The sequence below is a fragment of the Camelus bactrianus genome, chromosome 15 (assembly GCF_048773025.1).
Source record: "Camelus bactrianus isolate YW-2024 breed Bactrian camel chromosome 15, ASM4877302v1, whole genome shotgun sequence".
NCBI lineage: Eukaryota > Metazoa > Chordata > Mammalia > Artiodactyla > Camelidae > Camelus > Camelus bactrianus.
Genome location: NC_133553.1, coordinates 57,799,404 through 57,811,098, shown reverse-complemented (window position 1 = coordinate 57,811,098; position 11,695 = coordinate 57,799,404). Strand labels below are relative to the sequence as shown.

At 42.2% G+C, this 11,695-nt stretch overlaps 1 protein-coding gene across 1 annotated transcript in view; it reads left to right on the top strand.

The window, feature by feature from the left end:
• The first annotated feature begins 9,004 nt into the window (after positions 1-9,004).
• XPO1 (exportin 1) overlaps positions 9,005-11,695 on the top strand; it is a 39,874-nt gene continuing 37,183 nt past the window's right edge. The window contains exon 1 of the mRNA XM_074341186.1: positions 9,005-9,642. The gene's annotated coding sequence lies outside the window, so the exon portion shown is untranslated. The remainder of the gene's footprint in view (positions 9,643-11,695) is intronic.

Below are 11,695 nucleotides of genomic sequence, written 5' to 3'. Positions count from 1 at the left end.
CACTGGGTCCTCTCTCGTCCCATTAGGTCCCCTTAATGGTCCTCTTTTCTTTCCTTAGCCACTCTGACCTGATAAGAAATATGTTTGCACATCTCCCTCTCCCACTAAAGCTTAAATGCCTGAAACTGCTACAACCAGAAGGGAGAGCTAACACCTGCTATAGTCCTCGGTTCTCTGTCTTTAAAGACAGGGACCAGAAGAAGATTCTTCTAGTAGCTCCCGTAATGGCCTTAGAGCTACCTACAGTTCTTTGGGTCCTCTCTGGAGAGGCTTTGTTGAAAAAGAAGGAAAGATCTGTCTTTTCTTCACCACCGTCTCTGGAAGGGCACTCACATCTCCTGCCTTGAGGGTTCAGCCAGAGGACCCAGTGTTCCTGCCCCTTAACAGGAATAAGAGGAGGTGGGGAGCCAAACAGGCTACAGTCTACACTCTCAATGAGGTGTGTGAGATAGGTTGGGTCCTGGTAGAAAGATGCTCAGGAGCTATGTGGACCTCCAACTGCCCCTTGCTTGTCTGTCATAGGCTTACTTACTTTGAGGACTAGGTTTTGTGTTTTTGTATTTTTCCCTAGCATCAAAGCTGATGCTCCTATAAGACAAGACTGGAGAGATTCTCCTGACACAACTGAGTGACAAGCTCCATTGACCTGCCTCCAGTCTTTTCTAGTGGCAGCAGTGGATGCATGGACTCCTCAGAAAACTGAGGCCCTTTTGGATCACCCTGAATTTTGAAAATGCTATAGTAGGTGCAGGGCCTTGGGGGCTCTCCAAAACCCCGACTAAAACTGTGCCAGGCGTGGGTTTCCTGGTCTCCTGACCCACTCTCTTTCCAATCAGAAACCTTGTCTCCTGGTGATATAAGAAGCAGCCAGATCTGTTTACACCCATGTCATTCAGAAGACTCCCTCTTCTTTCTCCATAGCTTCCTTGGGTTGAGGCTGCTGGTTTATTACAAAGATGATGCTTCTGCCTGGAAGAGTGCAAATTGCCACCTGGTAATTAAGTCTGTGATCTTCTCTGTCTCCCACCTCATCGCCTCTGAAGGCCAACTGGCATTGTTTTCTATTTTCTCAGTCTGGCAAGGCGGTGGACTTGTTTTGACAGTTTCCAGGATAGCACGTGGTTCCCACTAAGCCCACACCTCTCAACCTCTGCACACCCCCAACCACCCACCAGCCACTGTGGAGCTAGTTGTTCCAGTGTTGCCACCCTGCTGCAGCCTCAGTTTCGTGCACCTTTGCTCATTTCGTTTGCTCACCCTGTGCTCATCTTATCTTCCCAATTCACTGCAAAACCCTTGTTGGGGAATCCTGCTGTTACCCAGTAAAGAAAGAAGTGTTGCTCATCACAGTGTAAACACAGTCTGAGAAGAAAATGCTGGGTAGTGCATTAGTGATGAGCACAGAACCTAAATTTAAAGGTTCTACACAAAACCTATAGATGAATTATCAGGTAAACTACTTTCAATGTGTTCCTTGGTATAATTTGACTTTTATAGGAAAGACTTAAGAGATATTTTTAAATACTTTGGTTTTCATGGATCTCAGAATAGGTTACATTTTTAAAATATTAAAACACAGTAAAATACTTTTTACACAGGGAGTTCAATAGTCTGGATCTCTACAGGCAAAAAAAGTGTGAAATAATTATCTGGATAAATCAGGAAAAAATCATTTTAGTTTGAATTTATATTGTACATTTTCTGTGTTCTTGGTATTGACCATGACACAAATGTCACTGTATATAAAGATTTTTAAAATCTTGCTTTTATTTTATTGAACATTTCAACATTTAGAAATTTGAATTTACTTTGGCCTTATTTCTAACTGTCTACATATATAAAGCATCTGGCAAATAGCAGATACTGATAAATGGTCAATTTAACAGAGAATTTTCTTATAACAACTACTGCTGTTTGATTTCCAGTAGATTACTTTATCCAAATAGAAAAAACACTAAGTGTCCAAGATTCAGAGCATTGTAAAGAAGCCCCCTTGCAACCTCCAAATGGATTGTAGATGGTTTTTGTTTTGTTTTGTTTTGTTTTGTTTTTTTGGAAAGTGTTTTGAGTGAGAAGAGAATGGTCATTGGACTTTTTCCATTCCATGAATCCCCTCCCCCCTTTCCTTTTTTTTCTCTCCAATTTTCTCAAAAGTGCAAAGAGAGAGAGGAGGAATGAATGTATATATGTACAAACGAAATATATTTTATATTTCTGTGCAATTCAACAGTTACTATAAAAGGAACTTGTAGAAGATATTATGATCTCATGCTTGTATATATATATATATGTTGCTTTCCACATTTCTTAAATGACATAAGCCTCATTTACAGAGGATTAGAATTACTGAAATTACGACTATAATGGCCCATAGAGTAATGTAATATTTTTCACTTCACTTTCCATATGAAAAGTGATTTAAACATTATTCATTTGAAAATCTTTAGACTCTAGTTACATTACAAGTAAAGAGTTGTACTGGCCAATCATGCTAGACCGTTCTTAAGAAAAGAGTCCATGAATTGTGGCAATTTTCAAAATGCCTGAGCAAATGTACCTGTTATTGAAATAAATCTTTTTGCTTTTACAATATTTCTCAGGATGAAGATAACAGAATGATTAAATAAGTAAATAAATAACTTACAGGATTTACACTAACTCTTTTTCTATGGGAATTTGACGATAGCTCTAAAAACATTTTAAGAGAACTTGAAAATTTCTAATTTAGTCAAATTATAAATGAGATTTTTTTAAAAAACAAAGACTCCATTACATATGCATGTTCCAGTCCTTCCAGGTGATAGTATTTCTCTTTCTTTTCTTTCTTATAAGGTTTTAAAATTTACATCCAAATGGAAATGAATTAGAACCAAAAGAGTATTCTTTCTAGGAAACTCCTTCATACTTCATTCACTTATTTTTTATCAGGGTATCCTTGTGTACTTATCACTTTATTTTCAAATATGTTAACTTTCTGTGTTCACTTTCCCATCTTAAAATGGTAATAGTAATAATTTTTACTTCATTGGGTTATTGTGAAAATTAAATGAGTAAATATTCTGAAGTACTTAGTAAAGTTCCTGTCACATAGTAAGTGCTCAATAGATGTTAGCCCTTATTATATTTGCTGGGGTTGTTGTTGTTGTTGTTGTTGACGTATAGTTGATTTATAACACTTTGTTTATTTCAAGTGTACAGCAAAGTGATTCAGTTATTTATATACACATTTTTTCAGATTCTTTTCCATTATAGGGTATCACAAGATGTTGAATATAGTTCCCTGTGCTATACAGTAAATCCTTGTTGTTCATCTAATTTATATATAGTAGTGCGTACCTGTTAATCCCATACTCCTAATTTGTTTCTCCCCTGCCTCTCCTTTAGTAACCATAAGTTTGTTTTCCATGTGAATCTGCTTCCATTTTATAAGTAAGTTCATTTGTACTATTTTTTGGATTCTACATATAAGTGATATCATATAATATTTGTCTTTGTGTGCCTAACTTCACTTAAAATGGTATTCTCTAGGTCCATCCATATTGCTGCAAATGACATTATTTCATTCTATTTTATGGCTGAGTAATATTCCATTATCTGTATAAAGATACATATCACACACACACGTATATATCACATCTTCTTTATCTAGTCATCTGTTGATGGACACAGGTTGTTTCCATGTCTTGGCTATTGTAAATAGTGCTGTTATGAACATTAGGATGCATGTATCTTTGTGAATTAGAGTTTTCATCTTTTCCAGATATACATCCAGGAGTGGGATTGCTGGATCATATGATAGATCTATTTTTAGTTTTTAAAGGAACCTCCACCTCCATGCTGTTTTCCATAGCGGCTGCATCAATTTACATTCCCACCAACATTGTAGGAGAGTTCCCCTTTCTCAACACTCTCTCCGGCATTTATTATTTGAGACTTTTTGATGATGGCCATTCTCACTAGTGTGAGGTTATACTTGCTCTTCTTATTATTACTTTCCCCTTCTGATCTATCTGGGTTTGTGGTTTATCTGCTGTGTGATTCTGACATTCTCAAGTATGTAGAAATCAGCTTGAAATGATTTAAACATAGTACCACGTGAAGGCAGGGTGAGGTACTGAGATTTTTCTATTAACACATTTATAATGCTAATTTGATCTCTTCATAGAGGACTTTCTTCTGCTCTAGAAATATATTTTAAAACTTCTCCCATGAGGAAAGAATTGCAAAATACAGAGTAGCCAAAAATAACATAATTTTTAATGAGCCCAGTACAAACCTGCAAATATCATTCCCCAGACATTATTTTTTGGGGCTTCTCAGTCCCCCAAAATTCTTAAGGAATCCCATCCCACTCCAAAAGACAGCACAATGGCATGTACCTTGTTACTCAAATCAGGGACTATCAGCATCAGCATTTCCAGGGAGTTTGTTAAAAATGCAGAATTTTGGGGAGGGCGTGCTCAATGGCAGAGCACATGCCTAGCATGCACAAAGTCCTGGGTTCCATCCCCAGTACCTTCATTAACCAAAAAATTAAAAAAAGAGAGAGAAAAGATAGAAATGCAGAATTTCAGGCTCTGGCCCAGACCTACTGAATCATAATCTGTATTTCAAAAGGCTTCCCAGGTGATTCATACATACTGTAAAGTTTGAGAAACTCTGATTTAGTTGAGGTTCAGCTTTTTTTTTTTCTGCTACTGAGCCAGAAATATTTTATAACTAGATCAGGGTTTCTTGACCTCTGCACTATAATTTGGGCTGAATAATTCTTTGCAGTGGGGACCCGGACTGTGCATTGTAGGATGTTTAGCAGCATCCCTGGCTTCCACCCTCTAGATGCCAGTAGCACCCCCCTCCCTGATCAGCTGTGGCAACCAACAATGTCTTCATATTAGTCATTATTATACTTACATTTTCTGATCTACTGTAGTGAGCTTGTAACATGATCTGTTTGGCTCTGTCGTTGGCTAACAATGTTTTTTTGTGAGACAATGTTTGATTGCTAGATGTCTCCTCTGGGATAAAATCACCTGATTGAGAACCACTGAAATAGATCCACTAATTTTGCTACGTTCTTCTTTCCTTCTAAAGTCAGAGAACACGATAGATCATTTTTTACTGTTGTTAGAATCTATGTTCAGTTTATTATAGGAGAATAAGGTTTTGAAACATAATTTTCATAAAACTTCCTCAAAATTTGATAATATATTACTATTCTTGTCTGTCTTTCAGGCCTTACAAAGTCACCAACATGCCCTAGAGATTCACTGAGCAAAAAGCCCATGGAATTGTGAATTTGTGCTCAATACATGAATATACCCAGTGAGTCAGACTCATGGTATTTTCAGTCTAAGTGTCTGTTTCTTATGACTGGTACGAAGAAGTGCATGTTGGAGGGTCACTTTTGAGTCTCTGAGGGCAAAGTGATACCAGTTTTCTCAGAAAGAATGAAATGACCAGTTCTGTTATTAAGATAATAGATTTATTGAATATCTTTACTTCAAGTATTTTTACTACACTATATGGGCATTTAATCGTATACTTTGTATATTCCTTGGAAAGCTCACAATCAGTAGAGATTGTCTTCACAAGGTCAGAGTAAAAATGCAAAGATTTGACTCTGGTGTGAACTTAATAGCAAATATCTATGGCTTTCATAGGGAATAAACAGGTATTGTTTGCATATTGTGCTGGTATGTTAAATTGACACAATCATTTTAGGGGAAATCTTGGCGATACCTATCACAATAATAAACATACATGGCCTTTGACACAGTAATTCCTTATTTATTTATTTATTTATTTATTTATTTATTTATTTATTTATTTATTTATTTATTTAGTGGGAGAGGTAATTAGGTTCATTTATTTTTAGAGGAGGTACTGGGGATTGAACCCAAGACCTCATGCATGCTAAGCATGCACTCTATCACTTGAGCTATACCCTCCCCCCATAATTCCACTTTTAGAATGTGAACCTAGCTATATATTCACATTAATGTCTAAAGATAAATATATGGGATATTCACTGCAGCATTATTTGGAAGAGAGAAAATCAGAAATAGCCTAGTCGTCCTCAGTGGGGGAATGGTTGAGTATTTATAGTACTGAGAAGATGGGGAAGAGCATGGAGCTGTTAATAAAGATGATGTGGATTTATACTGACCTGTTAAGTAAAAAGAAAATAATAAATACAGTATGATGTCATGTATGTTGAATAAAACAGAAAGCAAATATATTTGTTAATGCTTAGGAAATGTCTCAAAGCATACACATGGCACCCTTAATGATGATTATCCCAGGGCAGGAAAAAGAACTGGATGGGGGAGGTGACACATGAAGAGAACTTTTACTTTTTACCAGAGATACTTCTTTCTCTATTGTTTGAATTGTTAACCATGATCATGTATTACTTTTTAAATAAAAAAAAATTTAATAGTAATAAGTGACAAGTAGTACAAAGGAATTTATGAGTTTCTGTTTCTTATTTCTGATGAATGTTATTGTTTCGTGAAACTAGTAAAAACGCAAACGTGGGTTCTAATGCTGACCCAACTACTGTGGGGTGGTGTGTATGTCTAAGTTTGTGTGATAGACGGTTGCTGGGGAGGCACAGAGCAAGAGTAAGATCAAGATCTGAAAAAGAATAACTACCTTACAGGGTTGCTGTAAGAATTCAGTGAATATTGCACAGAAAGTTCTCTAACAGCCTGCTAGACAGCAGGCAGACACTCAATACAGTTGATTACATTCCTTTATTCATATCCCACTCCAAGGTTTGAACTCTGTTTGATTCTAACAAATGAAGGTAATGAAAAAAGTATTAGACACATGTCAAACCTGTGTTCCGAATCTGATTTTGAAAATACAGGGATCAAACATAATTATCTACTCTTGTCATTTCTTTTTGCACTTGTTAATAACAAGTTTATACTGAATACCCCATTTGGGCTAACTCAGGCAAAAACAATGGGCTAAATATTTACATCTGATTCACTATCGTCAGACAGATCTGACCTCCTACGGGGTATGATTTTAAGGACGGGATGAAAAGAGCCGAAGAAGGGGATAGCAAACTGGAACGATTTTAAACTTTACAATACACAAAGAGCTTTATGGGTCACACTGCTCCTTCACATCCATTTGATCCTTATATGGATGAGACAGGAGTGGATGATACCAGCCTCACCAAATAGGTGAGAGGGAAACTGAGGCCCAAAGAGGTGAAGTGACTTGCCCAAGGTCATACTCTGAGCAAAGTTAGGTGTTACATCCAGTCAGCTTTTATTCCTATTATCCTGCCATCTACAAAAATCAGTTGCCTGGACCAAGAGCTGAAAATGTGGCGGGAAAAACTTTAAAAAAAAAAAAAAAAAAAGACAGGCCCAGTTTTCTCAGTAATTCAATGAAAGTATTCCAAAAGATCAGTGTATATATCATATATATTACATAGTTTGGTTTGATATTATTCAGTTAAGCAATGAATAAAAATCTAAGGTCTGAAAGTAATCCAATATCATTTCGGTAAATCTACTGGAGGGTGAGGGAGTTATTCTTAGGCGGTGCGTTGGTGTTAGCCTTTGTCCACTGTGAGTTAGGATTTGCTGAGGAAAACTGTGTTGATTTAATAAACCATTTCTCAACCTCTTGGTGGCACAATGGGCCCACTAAACTTTGGTGGGCTGCTTGCTGCTTCTTCAGCAAAGAACAATCAGTAAAGATTTGGAGGGCACTTGGGGACAAGAGAGGCAGCCATGTGAAGGGCCACGTGCGTGTGACTTTCATAGAAAATACTATTTGGTGATGATGAAGTATGTGAAGGGCATCTGTGCAGAAAGGAAAAACCGAGGGTAGGGGAGTAGGGGGAGATCAAGGGCAGCTGGCATGCACCCTTGTCCAGCAAAAACACGCGATGTTAAGCCAATCACAGGGATTATAGTGTCTTAATTTTTTAGGAAGGATCGGTTGTTGAAGCAAGCAAATTCCAGCCTGGGGAGAAACCGTGTTAAAATCTGAAGGAGGCTTGCCAAAGAACTATTTAGGTGTCTTTTCCAGGTCTCTGAGATTACCAGGCGCCAAGGGAGCGCGCCCCACACCTCACCCCAACCTCTCAGCATCCTGACCCCAAACCGAGGCCTTTAAAATGGATTACAGAGGTCCGGGGCCTACAATCGGCCTCCCTTGTGTCCTTTTCTTTCCTTTTTTCCACCCCTCCCGGATTTAAAAAACAACTGGGTGTGCCCACCCTTTCAGAAGGGCAGCCCCATCTGAGGGGACGAGTCCCGATCCCGGCGGGCTCCGACTCCGCACGTTGGCGGGAGGCGGCGGGGGCGGGCCAGCGCGGGTCCGGGAAAGGCCAAACGAACGCTGGCTGCCGCGCGCCGCACTCCGCGCTCAAACTCGCGCCTCCACCAACTCACGAGCTGCGCCCCACCCTCTCCGTCACCAAAGGCGCCCAGCCAATGAACGGGGCGGAAAGGCCGGGCCTGCGGGCTAAGCACTGGGAGGGGGAGAGGCGGGAGGGGGACGGGAAGTCGAGGGCGGGCTGCGCTTGAGTGACAGCTCGTTCGAACCAATCCTCTGCGAGGCTTCTCTTCGCTCTCCTCTCTGCTCCGCTCAGCTCTTCGTCCCACCTCCTTCTCCTCCACCCCCTCCTCGCTCCTTTGCGACCCGCCCCACTTCCCTTCCCCCACTCTGCGGGCAAATCGCTGCTGGAAAGAGGCGGGGGCCGAAGCGGCGGGCTCGCGTGGAGCCCTGAGGCGGGATTGACGGGCGGCCTGGCCAGTAGGAGGTAGGCTAATGGCGCGGCTGTGGCTGGAACCGGCCAATGGGCGGGCGGGCTGGGGGCGGAGGCCCAGGTTCCAAACGCTCCGCGGCGCCATGGGCTGAAAACTCAACCGAGATGGAATCTCCCAGTCTGAACCGGTTTCAACCGGTTCCGAGTTTGAGGCACTAGGAGGAGGGGGAGAAGCGGCTGCAGCGGCCGCGGCAGGAGCAGCGGGAGCTACAGCATCAGCAAGAGCAACAGTAGCTACAGCCCCGGCGGCGGTGCTTGTTCCAGTCTTTGCTGCTGCAGTCCGTGCAACCACCCAGAGGGGGAGGGGGGAACCACCAGTCGCTGAGGAGCAGGAAAAGGGGGGAAAGTTTAGGCGAGCTTGGGTGGGGGGGGCCCAGCGCCGGAGCCGCGTGAGAGAGGGAGCCGTATTTTGGTAGGGGGGAGTCGGACTGCAGCTGGCAGCAGAGCGTCCCCCGACCGTGTGGACTCTACACCCCCTACTCCTGCCGCTTCTGCTGCCGCCTGTGGCTGGAGGGTCCCTCTGGGGCTGAATCTTTGGGACTTGACCCCGTTCCCCTCCCCCTTCCCTCACTCCCCAGCCAGGCGGGAGCATTTATTCCACAGATTAATTCCCCTTCTTTTTTTGGGGGGGGGTCGGGTGGGTGTGCGTGTCGGGAGGAGGTGTCCCTGAAATAGTAAATATTGTTGAGCTTTTTTTGCCCTTATCCTCTTCGTTTTTTTTAATCTCCTTTTTTAAGGTGGGAAAACTGAAACCCACCTTGATTTCCTCCCCTCTTCCCCCTCCCCATCTTCCCTCGTCCTAATCCCCCGACAAGGAAGGAAGAAGCAGTTGGTTCAATCTCTGGGTAAGTCGACTGTGTCTTCGGGGCCGGGGGTCGGGCGGCGGCGCGGCCCGGCGGGAGGAGGCTGGCGTGGGGCGCGGCGGCGGCCGCGGGAGGCGAGCCCGGGAGGCGGCGGCGGGCCCACAGCAGAGCCTGCGATTGAATGGAGCCGCTTCTGCCGCTGGGGGATGGAGGCAGGGAGGCGGCCGCGGGAGGGGAGCGCTTGCTGGGTCTTTGGCTTGTGCGGGTAGCGGTGGAGAAAGGCAAGGAGTGTAAAGTGAAGAGGGGCCCGGCGCGGGGGTGGAAGGGCTTCCCCGGCCCAAGGGGCTGCGGAGAAGTTGAGATGATTTCAGGAACATCTCTGTAAATTATTAGGAGTGGAAGTTTCCAGAAATATTTAGTGCAGCAGCATTGAAACGTCCGCCTGCATCACGTGGCCCCTCGGTGGAGAGCCTGGGATCGCGGGAGGGAGGGGCTGTTGAGTCCCTGCTCCTCCTGCAGGGAAACTCAGATTTTTTTTTTTTTTTTTTTTTTTGCTGAGTAGAATTAGAAGTAGGAAAAAATAGTTTTTTCGGGAATCTACAGATGAGGTTCGGTGCTGTAGTTTTCGGGGACTTGCGTGTGTTAAGTGATCGAATCATATACTGCTGGCTCTGTACAGTGGATGATACCCTGATTCTCCTTCATTACGATATCTGAGTGTGAGGTGGGTGGGAGGAAGTGGTGTACTAGAGGAAGCATTAAAGATTTGCCCAGTCCGGACCTCTGATCACGCAGAGGCCATGCTGCATAGAGAATGGGGCGGTGAACTTCAGGCGCCTGGTCTAAATGCCTCCTCCGAGTATGGGCGGGGTGAGTGCGTGCTCCTGTGTGCTATAGTTAGAAGTGCTGCAAATCAGTTCGGGTGGGAAGACGGGGGAGGGCGGGCCTTAGTGAGGTGTGTTTCTACTGAATGAAGCAGGCAATTGCCCACACACCTGAAGTATCAGTCTTTCTCCTTGTAGCGACTTGTTTTTTGACCTACTATGTAGTTATCATTAAGCAACGGTTATGATTTTCTGGTTTTTGGATGGGAGCTGACAGTGTGTAGCTGCCTGTCTGTTCAGTTTGAAATGGCAGTGAAGGTATTTTGGTAGTCACTTGTAGAGCCACCACATGGCTGGATAATACCTTGTGTATTTGTTATACAGTGAGTGGATTTTAGGATTGAGTGTCCAAGGAGAAGAGAAATCTTTTGTGGTTTCTTTAACCTCTCCCGCTGTGGCTGTCTGCTATCCGCCTGATTGTATATCTTCAGCATGCGGGACACTGCTGTTAGTGGAAAGAATGTTTTGGAAGCTGTTTGATTTGGAAGACTAAATGTGCTTGGCATTGACCAGAAAGCCGCCATTTCTGTACTACGTACAGTTCAGGAATAAGACTGGTCATTTCGAAGATAGCCCTGATTCTAAGGGTGACATACCCTGTTGTATTTAACACAAGCTTCTGTTCTAAACCTGATTTTTCACGGGATTTTGTCTCGAACTCTGTAAGGACAACGTGTTTGAAACTTTTTAGGCATTTTATTATTGTGATTTTGTCTATTGCATTATGATAGGTAGGACTAAGTAGAAAAGTTTGTTCAATTTTTACCCGCCTACCCTCAAATAGAAAGCTTTTGAAACGCAGATCTTAGTTCTTTGTGGAACTTGCTTTTCAGCCTCAATTTTAAAGATTGTTCTAGTCCTTTAAAATTGTACGGCACTTGAAGGGGGGAAATTTACTCTTTCGTTTGTAGACTTTGTATTTCCTTTTTTATGTTAGCGTTTAGATCAAAGATTGTGTATGTCAGTTATTCTGTATTAAAAATATGTTTAATAACTGCTGTAGAAATTTTTGAAATCTTACTAGTTTTTACTGTCAATAATGGATCAAAAGACTTCAGAGAAATAAAAATCCTTGAACTCTTAACTTCTCAATTTCTCAATTTTTACATTATATCTAACCTGACTGATCTTTCACACTTTTACTTTGTTGTAACTGATGTTATCGTTAAATAAAACATTTGAGTTAAAATTGAAATTGCTTCCTTTATTAA